Genomic DNA, 19,833 nt, shown 5'->3' with positions numbered 1-19,833 from the left:
ACTCACTTGTCATGTTAGTGTGCTTAGGAAAGCTAAATATCTTGTTCAATGATAACTTTCATCAGGGCCTCTATGTAGCTTTAGTGAGTGGAGAACTGTGAGTTATACAAACACATATTCATACTTTCTTCTATCAAAAATTTGAAACAAATAACTTGTTATTGAATATTTTTAAGTGTGGAGATGATAGACTCATTAAAATTCTCACACAGGGATTTATAGCTTTATTTGTGCTGTTCAGAATAGCGTTTCTATCAGCTCAGGCCAGCTGTGCAACCTGAGGACAAAAAAAACGGAAGGGCAGCTATAGGAGGTACAGCTCCCTGTGGTTTTACCAATATAGTGAAGTCTCCTGTATTAATAGTTTGCAGATAACTCACCCATTTCACATACATTTCTACCTTTATTCTCTAACCCTGATTACTCCGGGTAACATGCAGTGTGATTTGATACAATTTGTGAAGTTAGGATATGGGAAGAAGCACAGCTTAAATGACCAGAAACTAAAAAGGAACTCAGCTCATAACTTCTTGTTTTTGGAAAAGGGAGCTGGAAAATTCAAAGTCAGTTTTCTCAAAGGAGGGCTGTTTTAATGTATTTGTCAAAACGCGCTCTACTCAGTTTCTACTCCTTGAACTGTATTTGTAAATAAAGTCACAAAGCATGAACTGACAACCATGTTGCTGGAGACTTTCTGCATGCAAGGCTTGCCAAAGCAGAATATTTCCTTCTCCAGTTTTAAACCACAAGTACTCCAAACAAACCTTTGACACAATTAAAGGGCAGATGAGAGTGGGGACAGAGAACTAAAGTGAAGATATCAATCTAAAAGCTAAAAATGTCTATGTTTTTTCTATCAACATCCTACAAAGGGTGAAAAGGCTGAGCTCTCGCTCCAGTTTGCACTCAGAGTATGTGAAAGTGGGAAGGGAAAGACGGTTTTCAGGTGACTCTGAAGCTATGAGACGCTCCATCAAGCCCTCAAATGCATTGCCTTTAAAATAAATAAATAAATAAACAAGAGAGATAAAACCTGAAGGTAACGTGTTTGCATCCAAGGTGATGAGAGCCTTGGGCAGGGCTGTGGGAAGCAGCTTGGTAGCGAAGCCTTCACAGGATGCACACACACCAGCCATGCCTCTCTGCTTCACCTGCAGGGCTCAGGGCACACAGAGCAGGTAAAACAACAAACATCAAGCCCGGCTGAGAAAGGACACAGTAGCAAATTCTTCTGTACTCAGTACCTTGCAGTTAAAGCACTTGCTCAAGATTTGATAGACTGCTTCCATCTCTTCGTGTGCCCAAGGAGGTGGAGGGAAGACACACATCTCACACCTTCTCCCAGACATCCCTGCCATCAGCTGGGGATACCTGAGGTATGCAGACGGGCTATCTGAACCTTCCCTCAGGAACGGTCCCATATTGAACAGAATAAATAAATATTCATTAAGCCAGGGAGAGAAAGATAAACAGAAACAAAAGAAAACATGGTGCTACTTCAAGCAAAGGCTACCGGGCAGGAGAGAGAGCTGAATTCCCCAAAAAGTCCTGCATCAGCAAATCTCATAAAAAAGCAGTGACAAACTCATTAGAGGGTATGGTCACCTCCAGTTATCACAGAATGACAGTTTCCAGGGTTCCCAGATTTCCCCATGAAGACATATAGCAATGGTACATAGGAACCCTTGCTGTGAGTCAAGCACTGTTCGCTATGTCACCAGAGAGATGCTGCACCGTAAAACTAACATTTACACCAAGGTTAGAGAGGTCTCTGTGAGTGGCTGACCTGTGAGGCTCACGTGATGCCAGTAATTTGGTAGGCAGCCCCCCATCTCCGACTTTCCAGCCCAAATGGCTGGGTGTCCATATACAGGTGGCTGACTGTAAGTGGCTTTTAACTGCAGTCTGCACCCAGGCTTGCACTCACGTCTCCAGCTCCTCAGCAAGATGCCTCAACCATTCTGCCATTTAACTGGTAAAAAATAAATTATGTTAACAAAATTCCAGATTATGATCTCCTTAGTGTTGTGTGTTTATCTTATGCTTCTCCTTGTTTACAAATGTCAAGTATATGTGGGATTGCAGGATCAAGGTGATGCTGGATTCTCCCACTGTGACCTCAGTTTGCAATTGCTTCCAGCATTAGCATAGGGTGAATTAAAGCTCTCTGTCACACAATTTGTGCACTTTTCATCCTTCCATGTGGCAGGAGAAAAATATTTTGACCCCTAGATCTTAAAAGCCTTTTCTATGCTGTCAGTCTGCCCACCTTAGAGACGTACTACCTTAAAGGAAGGAAGCTTCATAGGGAAATCACAGATGCAAAATCTGCCTTAAGGAAATAAGTGGGTGGCAGCATGTAATTAATAGAAGAAACCCTCCAGAAAATACTTGCTACAGACAGAACCAGTCTTTGCAGGAGACAGCTGTGACAAAATCCAAACCGTAATCTAATTTTTGTGGTATGTGCATCTGAAAATAAATAAACAAAAGCAGTCTTAAGAATACCTCTCCCATTCAAGTCAGACTAGAACCTGATACAGCCGTGGAACAAAGAGACTGCGAATTGCTTGGTTTTGATGTGACAGATAAAGCTGAAAGTCCCAGCTCTTCTTGGCTGTACTAGCCAAAGGAGTATGAAGGATTTGGTGTTGTTAGGTTTAGGCTGACTTGGATGTGGTATGTGACCTGGGCTGTTTCATGGTGTTTTGTGTCAGTCAGCTGGTAGACTTCAATAGTTCCATCAACCTTCATACACACACCAAAGGAGCCAAGGCACCACCAAGAGAATATGAAGTGTACGAAGCCCAAATGCAAGGAGCTAGGGGATAGATGTACTGGGAAAAGAGAAAATACAGAACTGGGAACAACAGCAGTTCACAAAGCAAGAGATAACAGTTGACCCTCAGCAAACATCAGCTGTTTGGCAGGTCCTGGGGTGGGGGGGGGGGGGGAGCCCCTCTGAGCTCCTGCGTCTGGGTGCACGCTCCAGCCACATCCTGACTCCAGAAAGAGGTAAAACATGGGTGCACATGGGCCCCCGGCCACTCAGGCAGCCCCGATGGCACCCCAGCAGGTCTCAGTGTGAGTGACTACAGCCTGGGACTGTAACTGCCCCCCAGCAGGCAGAGTTGAAGTGCTGAGGATCAGACCCCAGTGGCCTTACTGAAGGCACAGCTAGTGATTCTGAGAGCTCTGCCCTCAAGCTGTCCCTTAAAGGCCACGACCAGGTGAGATCAACATTTAAAGAACTCTTTTAAATATATTCCAGAGATACGGGAAGCTGAGTGCTTCTGATGAACACCCTGGCCCACAGAGCGATTGTGTGCTGAGAGGAAAAGCCTTTGTGTCCTAGGTTCACGAAAATACGCAGCACCAGACAGTCAGGTCTTTGAGCGTAGCCTGAACCTGGCTAGTAATAACACAGGCAGTGGTGGTTCTTGGATTGATAGCAGCCGTGGTGCAGCCACAGATGCAGTGGGCAGCTCAGAAATATGCCTGTCTGGAACAAAGTCTGGTGGTGAGAGCATACAGAGGCTACCTTCTCCAGCTTCTTCCAGGAGGACACAGTGTAAGGCTGGTGCCTGAAGATGGCTGGTGCTTGGGTCTCTCCCTGCAAGAGCAAAAGATCAGAGTGAAGAACAGTACAAGTCCCATGAAGCGCTGCCCTTTTGAAATCTCTGGGCACTGCTTTATCCACCCTGTTCTTTGCCTTCTATTTTCTTCTCCTCCCACCCATTTAGAGCCCTTGAGAGAACATTTTCCAGCTGAGGTAGGATTGCTTATAATCTAATAAAATGTAACCATATGGCCTGAAATTTTACAGGTGTCTATCTATCTCCTGAAGGTTTTTCTTTTTATTCCCCTGCTATTCCTGAAATGTTTTTTGGCCATTTTGGCATGTAAAGCAATTCTTGATCTTTTCTGTTAAACAGTCCCAGGTTCCCATGTTTTCTAGCCACTACTCAGAAGCCCAGCAATGACGGCCAACCTAGTTCTGTGCCTCTCCCTGCCTCTATGAAAAACTACCTAAATCCAGGAAATTGAAGAATTTGAAAATTTGAGGTCTGCACCTGCTCAGAGGTTTGTCTGAGCAGGTGTTTTAGCCTGCTCAGGCTAAAATCCTGCAGTCACTGAACATGACTGAGTTTCTCACTAGTTCCTACATGTGACCGTGCTGCACAAACATGGTCTCAGGCACAGCATGCAAGTCTGGGCAGGTATCTGCTTCTAGATCACCTGTGCAGGACTCTGGTCTCACTGTGTATGTAAAACCAAGTTCTTTGCTCACACTCTGGTCAACACTATGTCCAAGGCATTTCACATCAGACCTTTAATGGCCAGGCTACAGGATCCTTTTCAGACCAGAGGTGGAAGCAAGGCCCCTGTAGACCCAAGCACTGACTGTCCCCACAAAGCAACTGAGCTAAAGGAAAGCATACTTTCTTCGTGACTTAGTGGCTGGTAGCAATGGTTAGGAGTGGAAAGGGATCATGTACAAGAACCAAGAGCAAGAAACATGTCTCTCCTGCATCCTCTGGGAGATCACTGCTGGAACCAAGGCAGCGGGAAGAGGAACCAGAGATGTGGTTTGAAGGGTGAGATGATAAAAGTCAGATCAGAGGGTCAGAATAGGATCCACTTGGAGAAGTTTTGTGAAAGGTCCCAAAGCAGGGAACAGAAACCTAGGCTGGCTGGGTGTGGAGATGGGGAGTGATGACTGAGTACGGAAAATTGGACTGGGACCTGGGACTAGAGAGCCAGCTAGCTGAGAAACAAGGGCTGCATCTGTACTTACTTGCTCTGCAGCATATCTTAGGGCCCTCATTTCCTGGTCATCTGAATTGTCGGGCCTGTTAGGACATGCTGCAACTCCCATCCAGCACACATGTCCAGGTTTCCATCCCAGCATGGAGCCAGGGCATGACTAAGCACACATCCAGACATGGGAACTGGGAAGCACTCTTGGGTCCAATGGTGTAAACACAGACAGCACATCTAGATAAGGAGCCTGAGAAAGAGGAAGAAAATGTCTGCATGACCATGGTTTGCTAATGGATATGAGCAGTTTGGGCATGAGGGAAGACTGGGCAAGATACGAAAAGACAATGAGATTAAAAGTGTTGGATCTGGGGGACTCTTGAAGCAAAACCTTGGGAATGGGAAGTAGGCCTGGGGGAAGTGTGGGGGTGGAGTGGACATGGCGCAGCAGGACGGAAAGACTATGGGCTGGGCATTGGGGCAGACCACCTGACAAGGCCAAGGGTTTCGAGTTGTGTGACCAGGCTGGGTCATAGCAAGTCCTGGTAGAGGGCTAGGACCAGCTATGCAGGGAATCAAACTTCAGGTGAGAGGCTGGATGCAACTGGTGCCTACTTCTGACGTTATCCACTGCCTGTTTAATCCTGTTGTTTAATATTCGCCCAATTTGTGACACATGATCGGACATTACAATGGACCCTGTCCAGTAAAAAGATACCTGACACGCATGATGACCTGCCTGGTTGTGGTACTTGCAAGTAGAACTTTCTTGCTAAATTAATGTATGCTTTTGCATCCATCTTAATTATGATTACTTGGGTGAGGGAGCCTGTTTTATTTCTAGTCCTAACTTGAAATACTGAATATGGATTCTCTCACTTCTTTGTTACATATCAAAAACACAGGTCAAGCCTTTACAGATTTCACTGTTCATCTGAAGGCAGTCTCTTGCACCTTTCTTAGATTGCTTTCCTGCTGCTGACATCATTCTTTAAAACACTTATCTTTGTTATAACACTTTAAGGCTCATTCTCCTGACCACTTAAACCAAAATCCTACTAGTCCTAAGAGCTTCTTTTAACACTGATAATAGAAACTGGAAATAGACCTTCCCAGAAACATTACGCTGAAAGCCTCAGCACCTTTTTGTGGGATCACATCCTTATATATGGCAGTCACACTGCATATTTTGTCTCAGACAGGCTTTTCAATATAATTGCAATGTAAATAACCTACTTCTGGACTTCATTCCACTGCATTTTTTTCCCAGGTGCTCTAGAGAGTCTATCTGCTTCACAGGTCTCACTCAGGCTAGCATCCAGTTTGCAATTCTTACATTGGTAACTGAAAAAAAAATATTGTTTCCCAGCAAGATGCTTGCCAGGCCCCTTTTAGCAGTGGCAATAAGTAGTTTATGATGATCAGTTTCAACTAGCAAAGATTCCAATAAAGCTTTTTTACGCCTCATGGCCTGAGACCAAGTCTTCTTTCTCTATTTGAGTGCTGTGACATTTCATTTCTGTAAGTACCCATGACATATGATCCACTGTATTGCTACTTGGCTGGTCTCCAACCAGCCAGGCCAGTTTTGCTGTGGCTTGTTAGACGCTGGTGGAACAATTTAATCCTGGGTTTTCCTTATGTGAGGGGATTGGGGTACTGGTGTGGTAGGAGAGAGAAGAGGGAATACAATGGGCCTGATGCAGCGAGGAAGAAGAGGCTGAGTGTCTCTCTTGCTGTCTTGGAAGACGAAATTACTTTCCTGGTAGCAGAGTGGTGAGATGACCTCAGTTAGAGTGGATATCCCACCATGCCACCAGCCAGACTGTTCCTAGGGCCGCTGTAACCATAGCTCCCACTGGGAGGAGAAAGGAAGGAGGAAAAGGCTGGCCATGAATGGTCGGGATAATCTGGCACTAGGACTGGGTGAGGATGAGGGAAACAGGGTGATTCAGAGCAAGGGAGATGAGGTGATGGGTTTTTAGGTCGCTGCGGAGGTGAAGAGAGATCCATCAGGACTAGATGAAGACATCTTTGTTGAAGGCCCAGGAGACCTGCAGTTCTCGGTCACTTAAGTGCTGAAGGGTGGCTGGCTCTGAGATAGTCTAGCTTTCAGCTAATGTTGTGGTTTAACCTCAGCCAGCAACTAAGCACCACACAGCCACTCACTCACTCACTCCCGGTGGGATGGGGGAGAGAATTGGAAGAGTAAAAGTGAGAAAACTCGAGGGTTGAGATAAAGACAGTTTAATAGGTTAAGCAAAAGCCATACATGCAAGCAAAGCAAAACAAGGAATTCATTCACTACTTCCCATTGGCAGGCAGGTGTTCAGCCATCCCCAGGAAAGGAGGCCTCCGTCATAAGTAACAGTTACTTGGGAAGACAAAAACCGTCACTCCGAACATACCCCGCTTCCTTCTTCTTCCCCCAGCTTTATACACTGAGCATGACATCATATGGTATGGAATATCCCTTTGGCCAGTTGGGCTCAGCTGTCCCAGTTGTGTCCCCTCCCAAATTCTTGTGCACCCCCAGCCTACTCGCTGGTGGTGTGAGAAGCAGAAAAGGCCCCTTGACTCTGTGTAAGCACTGCCCAGCAGTAACTACAACATCCCTGTATTACCAACACTGTTTTCAACACAAATCCAAAAGATAGCCTCATATTAGCCACTATGAAGAAAATTAACTCTACCCCAGCCAAAACCAGCACATTCTCCACCCCCTATTCCATACCATTTACGTCATGCTCAGGTCCCACACTATCCAATACCTCCTCATTAACCACCACACCCATTCCATCCTTTGATATAATACACAGTTATCATTCCCTTAGTCTATGGACCACCCCTGTGAAATGTCTGTAAAATGTCCATAAATGCCCACAAAATGTCCGTTGAGTTCATTTAGTCCATGACTTCGGGCTCCATCTGTTACGGTGGTCGCTCAGGACAGGAGAGGTGGTGTGTTGTGTGGAGTTATTGGGTGCCAAAACCAGCTCAGGTCAGGTCACTGCTGCACTTGCACTGCTTCTTGTAAGGCTTATCCAAAGACTGGAGTCCCTTAGGGGCGTACCTGCTCCAAGTGGAGCCTTATCTATGAGCCACAGTCTCTCCAGGGGTATACTTGCTGCGGCACAGTTATCCACAGCCACAGTCACTTAGAAGTGCACCTGTTCCAGTGTGGCCTTATCCATGGGCCACAATGCCTTCAGAGATACACCTACTCCAGTGTGGCCTTACCCACAGCCATAGTCCCTCGAGAAGCAAACCTGCTCCAACATGGCCTTACCTGTGGCTGTAGTCCCTCCAGGGGCGTACCTTCTCTGTCTTAGGCTTATCCATGGCCACATGCTTTGAAATGCTCCAGCATGACCTCATGCACAGCCACAGACGCTTCAAGGCATACGTTCTCCAGTGTGGACTTATCCTTGGGCCACAATCCCTTCAGAGGTATACCTGCTGCGGCACAGACATAACCATGGCCACAGATGCTTTGAGATGTACCTGCTCTGGCATGGGCTTATCCACGGCCAGAAATGCTTTGGGGTGTCCTGCTCCCATGTGGACTCATCCACATGTCACAGCCTCTTTGACTCAAGTTCACACAGGAGCTCCAGCCTGTCCAGTACAGCAGCACAGAAAAAGCAGCGATGCCCTGGCCATCTGCCAGCCCAGGCGCATCACCATTGCTGTTATCAAAATGTTCCCAGGCACAGCAGAGTAAGATGATAAGCAGTACAGTGGTACAGCAAGCAGCAAAAGCAAAAAGCAGCCACTAATGAGCACTAGACTCTCATATATAGTAAGAAAAGCAAGCCCCACGGCAAGCACAGAAGACTGACAATTAACAGCTAAACAGCAATAACAGCTATAAATTCGATCTAGCACATTCCAGTCAAATCTGTTGTTATCTCAAACTCTTCGAGCCCCACATTGGGCACCAAAAAGGACTGTTATGGTTTAACCCCAGCCAGCAACTAAGAACCACACAGCCACTTGCTCACTCCCCCCCCAGTGGGATGGGAGAGAGAATCGGAAGACTAAAAGTGAGAAAACTCATGAATTGAGATAAAGACAGTTTAATAGGTAAAGCAAGAGCTGCATGCACAAGCAAAGCAAAACAAGGAATTCATTCACTCCTTCCCATCGGCAGGCAGGTGTTCAGCCATCTCCAGGAAAGCAGGGCTCCGTCACGCGTAATGGTTTCTTGGGGAGATCAATGCCATCACTCCGAACATACCCCCCTTCCTTCTTCTTCCTCCAGCTTTTATTGCTAAGCATGACATCATATGATACGTGATACCCCTTTGCTCACTTGGGGTCAGCTGTCCCAGCTGCATCCCCTCCCAAATTCTTGTGCACCCCCAGCCTACTTGCTGGTGGTGTGAGAAGCAGAAAAGGCCTTGACTCTGTGTAAGCACTGCTCAGCCGTAACTACAACATCCCTGTATTATGAATGCTGTTTTCAGCACAAATCCAAAACATAGTCCCATACCAGCTACTATGAAGAAACTTAACTCTATCCCAGCCAAAACCAGAACAGCTAGGGAAACAGGTTTGCACCTCTAGATTGCTAATTTGTTTTTTGGTTTGCGTTGTTTTGGGGATTTTTTTTTTTTATTTTTTTTTATTTCAAAGATTGCAACCTTATCTGCAAGTTTAGTCATGTTGTTGGAAGAGGTCTGAGCCAGTCCTGTCACAGAGATGTTTGTAGACAACTTAATTTTGCATTTAAAATCACCACATCTAGATTTTGGATGCCTGCTTTACTTCTATGCAGCGTAACAGTCACTGGCTTCTGAAGCTGACACAAACCCAGTTTTCCCTTCATACAGTCTTCCTTTCCAAGGAGTCCTTGTACCCTTCCTTGTCTACCTGGGCAAGGCTACTAGGGATGCCATGCTGGTGGTGACCTCAAGAGTGGAATAATGTAAAATGTCTTGTGGACCTCTAAGTCCTTGGGAAAGTAGTCCTCCCACAAGCCTTTTATACAAAAGCTGGCTACCACCATCATTATTCCTAAGAAGCAAAAGGACCACTGGTTTTAGGCTGATTGTAGAAGTACCTTTAGAAGTATGGCAGTACTAGCAAGCTGGCCATCTTGACCATTGTCCATGATTAGGCACCTAAGGTACCTTGAAATCCCAATTTTAAATCTTAATCTAGATCTAGGAAATTATTTACAGATAATTACAAGGATTAGTATTTACCTGAGAATCCAGACCCACAGGTTCTGCTCTCAACTGGGCCACAGCCATACCATGTCTTTCAATCAAGGTAGCTCTTAATGCTTTTATTTCCTCAGCTAGGATATTGCAGAATTTACTTCACTAACTTTGGAATGTGCAGATTAACAGTTTTACAGAGGATCCCATTTGAGTACTGTTAAAATGCTGTTGCTATGTTCTGTTAAACCAATAGGCATCTCAGTCTAACGCAAATATTAGTAAAATCATTCTGATCATTTACAAGTACAGCTGCAGGCAAGTATATTCACACAGATGCCTGCTAAGAGGCAATGCAAGCAGCCTGGCATGCCAAAAGTCTGTGTGGCAATTGCTCATTTAAAAGGGCCGTTACAAACACTTCTTGGGGGCAGGCAGACAGGCAGAGGAATAGCAGAAAATACTGGAAGGGAAGGCGGGAAGCCACAGGCAGATGTGTCTTTCGAGGGAGAGTTTCAAAGGAGGGAAAGGAGAAGGTTGAAAATGAGAGGGCACCAAGGCAGTAGGAGGGGTGATCAATTTGGCAGCTCCATCAAGAATGAAGGGAAGGGTCTGCTTGTGCCCATGAGATGATGAGGTGTTGAACCGCTCTGGCTCAAGCAGAGCCAAACAGCAGATTTAGGAGGAAGGACAAAGGTTGGGAAAAAACATGGATGTTGCTGGGAAAAGATGGCTTTATCACAGTGTCTTTCTCTACCGTTTTGACTACTGAGTCTGCCCCTCCTTTGGGGTATTCTTATGTCAAGTTTTGCCAGTAAATGGGCAATGGCACTGCTTGATGGGGCTCCTAAAGGACTACAAGCCCCAGCATCCTCTGAGGGATGTGTCCTGTCAAAGTCAGGCTGGTTGGGTGCTAGTCAATGGAAAGGTACCACTATGGCCACACTTAGATATTAGAAATATGCTCTCATTCCTAAAGGAGCTAGGCTGTTTTTTTTCAGCTCTCACCTGTCCAATGGTTTATGGATTCCCAAGGTCAGAAGCAATAAAATATTAACATCTAATCTGTCATACCACCAATGAAAACTATAATCTGGCCCATGACCTCATGTGAGTACCAGGTTGTTAACTAAAGAAAGAAATCAAATCTTCCTATAATAAATACTCCAGACTGTGACAGGTAAAATTCAGGTCGTACGTCTCCTTTGAAGTTTTAATGGCCACTCCAATTTTATGATAAAGCCACTCACCTTATGTTTGTAGTAATTTTGCAAAGCCCGAAGCGGCTCTAGTCATCTTTGGTGCACAGTTCCCAAGGACAAAGCTCTCATAAAACTGCAAGCTTCAAAGGGATTAGACCTTTTCTTTTCTCTCCTTCTCTCTCTTTTTTTTTTTTTTTTAAAGGAACATTTCTGAACATTTCCTCCGCAGTTTTCTGCGTAGCTCCCTGAGGAGCCTCCCAGTTGAGCCCCCCAACTAGACTTCTTCCTCAAGCTCTGTCACTCACTAAAATAAAATAAAATGAAAAAAAAAAAATAAAAGAAAACGCCTTTTCCCTTTTCTTAATAATAAGGCAATTTTCTGGGTCATTTCTGCTTTTTGTCTTTATTCTATTGTCAGTGCGGAGTAATTTGAAGCAAATCAATAGAGCCTGTGTATTTGCATATTTCTCAGGCTCTAAGAAGGACCACATGCAGCAGAAGTGCTCCCCTGAATGCCATTTTGTTTGTTTGTTTGTTTGTTTGTTTGTTTCCCTCCTTTTAAAGTCAGGGCGAAGCGAGCTGAATCTGTCAAAGCTTGAACTCCAAAGCTAACGTCCATCTTGGTAAATGAAACAGTGCCGGGGAACATTCCCAGGCACTGGAAGGCAATTGTCTGTGCTGTTTAATTGTTAGCACAGTGCCTGGCACAGCGGAGCTGGGGCCAACTTTCCCGAACAATTCCCAAGCACGGGCCAACAGCTGGCATGGGCCAGGGCCACGCTCAACAGGCGGTTTGTGTGCAGGGCACGGAGGGGAGGAGAGGCCAGTAGTATGGATGCAGCCATTTCCATCTCCATCGGCCTCAGCACCAGGGAACGGTCCCGATCATGCTTAATTTACTAGTATAGACACAGCTGTGGTTGCTCGAACTTAACGCTTTTACAACTACACCGTTGCGAGGAGAAAGCTGCTTATCCAGCTTCCTGGCATAAACATATATATTTGCTTGCAGACTGATTTTATGCATTGCCTTAGCTGTAAGATTGATTTGTTTCCACTAGTTGCTAAGGATGTTTTTTTCAGATGATTATGCTTCAATGCCAAGGATGAGACACTTGGGGGAAAAAACCCATTTGTCCATTTTGCTAATTCCCCAGTGGCATTAAGAAGCAAAAGTCTGAGGAAGCAGATGGGAACTTTCTGCACTTATTCTGAGCGCTGAAAAACAATTCAAATCAGGTCTCTGTCCAAACCATCCCGAACCACAGTTGTGCAAATAGCAGTCTTTTTCAGTTCTATCAGCAAACATGTCAGGCCCAGATGTTTCTCCAGGCATGGTAAGGTGCACTGACCCATGCACCTTATGGCAGCGGTGGCTGGTGGTATTTGCATCAAAACAGCACTTGCTTGGAAACAAGTTGAAGCCTGGCGAGATGGTCACCCTCCTTTCAGCCACTAGACCTCAGCCAACACCCTGTTCCCCACTGCAGGGACAAAGTGAGTGACACTGAGAAGAAACAGCAGGAGATGCCTCTAAGGGACCATCACAAAACAGCAATGCCAGCCACAAGCAAAGGAAGGAACATCTACCAACCACTATATGCAAGCTAAATAACGTAAATACACAAAATAATCTCACAAAGATGATAAAAGAGGAATATGTGGGTCCCCTGAGCCTAATTTTTCTGCAGATGGTACATGTCAGAAATACCTGGTATTCAGAACTGTCTTTTAAGGGTATGCTTCTTTAAGGTTACTGAAAAGTTCCTTTATTCAAGAAATTAGCTTAAATGTCCTAAGGCACAGTATGTACTCTGAAAATACTCACATTTCATTTGATTGCTGTTGTTAATGTTTCAGAAATGAAGTAAGTTTTCCCCTGGGGACATTTAGTCTGGCTTACCCATTTGTCTGAGCTTCTTCAAAGGAGGAATGATTCTTAGTTCTACCTTGATAACAGCACAGGAGAAAAACCAAATGCAGTGTTAGGAAAACAGCGATTTATTAATTTTTGGGGTGGAGGGGAAGCCACAGGTAAATTTAGTAATAGCATAAGAATATTTGTATAAGAAAACTGCTGCTATTTCATTATTTAGCTGGGAACACTGAGAACAAAAAAACAAGCCAAGCCAATTTCAACTTCAGACGTATCTGAGCACATTACTATTGCTTTTTCTTACCAGCACTTTGTGAATTTGAGTGTTCATTTAAGGGATTCATCAGAGATGGGCTGAGGGGAAAGGTTTGGACCATGTAAGGTTCTTACTGATAATCGTCTACAGAGCAAACGGTGTTAATTTTGCAAGAATTCTGCCATCTTCCACAGTAGAAATCTCACAGATTTTGCTCTCAGGATATCTCTGTATTCAAACAAAACTGGAAAATAAACCTCTTCTTAAGGATCAAATCTGGACCTGGCACCAGGAGAGAGTGCAGATTAAAAGACTGGATTCCATAAATGTGTTGTGAAAACTCCCTGAGAGCAATACACTCAGACTTTACGTCTTCTTCTGTGTCATACTTAAATACAGCAGTTTTTCAAATTAAATCCTATTTCACTATATCATTTCAATCAGTCATGGGGGTTCCCGGTCCAGCCTGAAATACACAAAGAGCTCAGAGTCACCTACAAGATGGTCGTGGTGCTCACCTGGTGCCAGCATCACCACCGAGGGAGAAGGCTGCTCTACAGACCCAGACCTCAAGTACGGCTCTAGTGCCAAGGCAGCCTGCAGAAACAGATTCCTCAAGCCTTCCCCAGTGACGTGAGTTACCGAAGCTGCACACTGCTGCTTCTCACTGAAGCAAAACATCAAGTCTGATCCTCCTGAAAGGGATTTAGCACCTAAGGTGGGGTGTAATGTAAGCATGTAATCCAGAAAATCTTCGTTCTGCTAATGTTTAACCCTAAAGGTTAAACTCTGTATGCCGATAAATTTATGTGTTTAAAATTCCTTATGGTCTTAGAGCTGTGCTTGTGCAGATATGCAGCAGAGCCTCAGGCTTCACGCTGTTAGGGACTCAGGTCACGCTCATCCCTGGTCAGGATCCAGAAATGAGGTATGGCCATGCCTAAATTCTCTGGGGGGTCTTAATGTCAAAGGCACTCTTCTGGTTCACTTTCTGCATGTGTACAGGATGAGACGTCTCACAATCTGCTGCTCCTTTTCTTTGCAAAGCCACTGCCCTGAAGGAATTTGGTGATGGTGCCCCTCTTTGACAGACTAGCCTATGAAGCAGGACGATCCTCCAGTGGCCAGGAGATGTGGTACTCGCTCCTCCTGGGCCTCAGAAAGGCAAAAGCCAACGTCCTTGACTTCCCAGGAGACCCACCAGGCCATGGGCTATTCAGAGGCACAGAGAGGGCTCAGCGTGTTCACTTTCGTCCTCCTCGAGGCCAGGCCAGCGAGCAGCAGAGAGTGCCGGATTCGTGGGACTGGAAAAAGAGAGCCATGAGTCTGCAACCTCGCTGCGCGGGTACTGACCTGGGAGACCAGGACTCTGGTCCCTCTGAGGGTGCCTACATCCTTTTTTTGGTCTAGTGAACCACCCCAATGGGTTGGAAATAATGACAAACCACAATAACAATAGCCAGCTAAACAAAACAAGTATAAACAGAAACAACAACTGAGGCTGGGAAGAGAAATGGCCTTTAGGGATATTATTTAGAAGAGACTTCAGACTTTGATTTCCCAGGCAGAGAAGATGGCAAATCAGCCAATGTGACTCCTCGGTTCTTGAGAAAGAGGCAAACCACATTTTCCTGAAGCTTCCTGTAGCCTAAGCCATTGAACTGACTCTACTACAGTAAAAAAAGAGTAAGGCAGGAAAAAGGGGAGGCCAGCAGAAAACGCCTGGAAAAGCTTGGAAACCCCATGACTCCACGCTGAACAGCTGAACGTTTGAGTCTCTGCCTCAGAAGTATGAGAATCCCCCTCAGCAACACATGCCTTTGCTCGGTCCCATGGGAAGGAGAAGGCTCTAATCAGCTTCCCGAGCCCCACGCCAAAAAAAGATCACACTAGGTGCAAAAGTCGTTATGCACGTAGTAATAGCATGTCCTATATATTGACACAAGTACTGTACATAAAGAAAAAAAAGGAAATGTGGCCCCATTATACAATACAACACAGGGAGGCTGGCAGAAAGTAAACAAGCTGTCCTGTTTTTCTTTATGCCATGAATTAAAACCTGAGTTAGGTGAGATGCATGCCCCGGCTGGGAGCAGTGCAGCAGCAGGGCACGTGCAGGCAGAAGCAGGGGCAGGGGCAGCACTGGCCTGAGCCCAGCACCGGCAGCCAGCTGGTGGGGTGGGAAGGAGCCAGAGCGGTAGCTGGAGCTGTGGAAGAAATGAGAAATAGGAATTCAGCCTAAAACTGATGTGCAGCAGAAATGGGGCTGGGCAGAGACCGGGAAGGAAAAGCGGAGCTAAGGGACGAGGAAGTCTGCTTTGACCAGCTACACCTGGGACCGCATTTCAGGATGCTGTCTGCTGCCACCTGCACAAGTTCTTCTGCAGAAATAACTCATGTTTTTAGCTTGCCTAGCTGAAGATTTACTCTCTTTTTCAGTGTGAATTCACTTTGTTTCTACGATATAACTGCCCTTCCCTCTCCCCACAGCTCGCTCTCTCTCTCTCTCTCTCCCCCTCTCAAATTCAGAAGACTTCAAAACAAAGAAATAACCTACACCTTGGAAACAGAAATTCATTGTTGCATTTCTTCCTCAGTACAGTACACATAGCGGGGAAAACAGACCTTCAAATTTCCCCAGTAGTTTGGAAATTTGGTGCGGAAACACAGGAGCACCCATTTTCTCCTCCCCCGTCCACTCCTCAGCTAACCTGTGGAGCTTGCTGCCGTGACACGTCGTCAAAAGCAAGTATTTGCCAGGATTCAGAAGGCAACTGAATATGCAAAAGAACACGCGTGCACACACACACGTGCCAAAATATATTTGCATACATATTTATATATAAACAGTAACTATTTTTAAAAAGTACAGTAATAACATCAAAGAAGTCTCAGGAACCATGGCACTCTTCGTTTGCCGTAGACGGGCCTTTGATCACCGCAGACAGACCGGACTCTGTCTGGTCTGCCATAGGCTTCTCCTGTGGCCTGTGTCATCTCAAATCCCAAATCCCAAACAAGCAGCATTGGTGAGGATGCTAGAAACACAGCAGATGACAACAACCTCCTAATGGTTAGTGGTGGAGGAGAAGAGGAATAAGTAAGCACAAGCAAAGTATGTGAGTCACTTTATTGAAAGCATACCCATTGGGCTGCTTCTGCTACCTACAGTGGCCAATAAATTCCCTCTGTCCTAATGCACTCGAAGTGCCAGGATGCATTATTCAGCACATGAGTAATTCACCACATTCTTTCGGATAATAGTCAGTTGTTGAGCTGGACTCTCTTTCATGAAGGTCAACAGCAACACCACTATTGTGGTTGTAGAGCATGGCAGAGCCTCATGGCACCGTACCCACCAGATTAAAACAAGGATTCATGCAAGGATCCATGTAATGAAGGCCACAAGGTTCTCATGTGGGCGTAGAGGCACTTTTGTGGAGGATCAGGCCCTAAACTCACATTGAAAACCACAGGAAGGATCTCAGCACCCAGTCAAGTGGAGGACTAGGTGTTCACGTGGCCACCAGAGAAGCCAGTTGGCCAACTGGAGTTTCCCTCTTCGTGTGGAATAATTCGGGTGCTGAAGGATAATTGGAGAGTTGAATTTGGGGGTGGCCTCAGCACCCTGGGGGACTCTGCACCAACTTCTTTAAACGAATCGTGCGGGGTCTATGGTGACACTACTTTTTCTTGCAGGTTTTGAGACAGCCGTGCTGTTGAACTACTGTATTAATACCATGCGTTGTGGATGTAGCGCTTGCCAGTAAAGAAAGCTCCTCTACCTTTGGTTTTGTAATGTATTCTGGTGCACGGGTCTGCTGTGCCTGTCTCTGTTTGTATTAGGTTAAATGCTGCTGAAGTAGATGGGCCTAATTATGGCCTTTCATTCAAGATTAATATGAAGCCATTAAGCTGGTTTATGCAACCAGGTAGCTGAGCAATTGAAACATCTAAAACAAGTATGAGGCAATGTTGGAGGCTGAAACCATGCAATCAGCGGGCTTTCATTGTGAAAAGGCATGGGAAACGCAGAAGCGAGCACTGCCTTCATCTGCGGACTTGAGACAAAACGCAGGATGAGAGAAGATTCGCTGCGAAAGACTAGAAAGAGCTACCAAACCCACCACCGGTCCGACCCTAAATCGGCCACGAGTTACGCGGGCTGAGCGGAATAGGGAGGCTTGCGGCTCCGAACGCCCCGCGATGCCGCTGTTACTCACTTCACCCCGCGCTCAGGAAAAGCAGCTCGGGTAGCTCTCTTTCGCAGTGACGGCACATGAGCGATTACCCAATTCATCGCCAGCCTCCCCTCCGAGCAGAAACGCTCCAAAGAAACTTGGCTGTTTTTCTAATGCCTGGATCGGGAAAGGGTAACGCCGCAGCAATGCTTCGGGGAGCTATCCCTCTGTATTCTCCAAAACATCGCTCTTACGTTTGCGGTTGTGCAAAGTTAGGTGAGACACGGACAGATTTTCCTTGGTAATCAACCAGGAGTTCGTGGACTTTGTTAATGGTATCCTAGGTATTTTTTAAAAGGAGGTATTAGTTGACATGTGGGAGAGGCTAATTAAGAGAGAAAAAGCAATTAGAGGAAAATCAATTAACAAAAAATCAAAGTTAGGTTGTGAGGAAAGAACAGAGAAATTTGACAAAGGATTTAGGAGCCCGTTTACACAACAACAACTGAATTTTGAATAAATTGATAGTCGATTTAATTGGATAATTATAATCTGGAATAGTAAATGAAATTTAAACTGAGTCTTTTATAAGTTTTAAGATCAGTTTCTTTAAAAAAGCTGAGTATGACTGTTTTCTTTACGCTCGGAGGAAAGGACAAGAAGACAGATGTAACCCCAGACCTGAACGTACACATCGACCTGAATTTTCCAATTGGACTACACTTCCATCTTCCAAGGGAAAAACACTGAGAAGGAGACATTGCTTGGGGGCCCGCTGCATGGCACTGCTATGGGACCTCCCTGTCTTTCTAGGGCATGAAAGGAACTTTTGGGGGAGAAAGCTCTTTTGGGCAGTACTGTAGATGAGTGTGAATAGGTTTTACCCATTTTAAAAGTGGGAGAGAATTTGTATACTTCTTCTATGCGCCAAACAGGTACCTTTAATTTACAATTGTGCTACTGTGGAAGGACTTTTGCAACCATTTTCAGGCTACTGTACACTCGCTTTAAGGTTCTGATAGCAGAAAAGCACCATAAAGTACTTATCCCTTCACATTTATTATTTTCATCGGGGTAGGGTGCAGAAGTGCCAGGTACTTTCCACAGAGACAATCCCTGCCATGAAGAACAGACATTCTTAGCTTAATATTGCTATGATTTCCAGCTCCCAGTGCAAAAACACAGAACTTCCATTGTCAGGAGCTACAGAGAGCGCACACACGCACATTAGGCACTTTGTTTTATTTTGAAAAAAAAAAAAAAGTCTTTATATATAAACCATTTCATTCTCTCTCAAAACATTCTACAACTATACAGCTGTTTGCTCCGTCATTTGCATAGGAAATACCACAATACAAAAATAAGGTAAGGGGGAGGCAAAAGAAGCAAAACAGCAACCGATTTATGCATGTGTTTCCACGTATAAACATTTGAAGCCTTACAAAATTATTTACATCGTTTGTCAACTATTTACATTAAGAGCAACATTTCTAACTATAAGAAACAAAACTATAATTTATCAAGTATATGTAAAATTGTCTTAAAAAAAAAAAAAAGAGTCTATCATATACCACAAATAAATAAAGACAAACAACAGTTTTAACAAAGCTAGGTTTTCCTGCAAGACCCTTTTTTGGTATTTTGATTGTCTATTCTAGCCTTTGGTTGACAGCTTAATATTACGGCTTGTGAAGTCCAGACACTTATTAGGTTTGTTTGGTTTTCTCCTGTTGTCTGGCCAAATCCCACAAGGTCTCACCTCATCTTTGGCCCTTCATCTACTATTTCAAGGCTGAACACTATGGATCAAAGTCATTGTTAGTATAAAAGGGCACCACTTCGTTGACTTCAGTGGAGTTTCAGCTACTTTTGTCAGCAGTAAATTTTCCCCTGCGTGTGTCAATCTGAACAGTGGATTAACTAAACTGCACCGCAATTTTAAACAAAATTACTGTATCCTTTACCTTCTAGTAAATTACATGCAATATCCACATGAAACTAGATCATACTGGTGCTGAACCAGCTTAACATGTCTGTATATGAAAATTGCATCCTAAATCCTTCTTTTTAAAGTGATACTAAGTTTAGCTTATAGTAAGAGGTTTAACATTCTGTGTTCATTGTAACCATCCCCGTTATTTAAGCTTCCAACATTGACTTTACAGCTCTTTCTAAATGTTTTGCCCTTTTAAGCAATTTGAAAACAAAATCCTGCTTTGAATATTCAGTGCACACCGTTTGAGTTAACAGGTACAAAACATCTGACTGCTTAGCTCATTTCTCTCAAGAAAAACGAAGCTAAGTTGGTACTGTTTTGAGAGGTATTTAAATAACTTTTTTTGTAAATCTGCCATGTTATAAAATGTAAAACAACCGCTTTTTTCAGATGATT

The sequence above is a fragment of the Platalea leucorodia genome (genome assembly GCF_965183815.1).
Source record: "Platalea leucorodia genome assembly, chromosome: 2".
NCBI lineage: Eukaryota > Metazoa > Chordata > Aves > Pelecaniformes > Threskiornithidae > Platalea > Platalea leucorodia.
Note: the sequence above shows the minus strand (reverse complement) of the source record.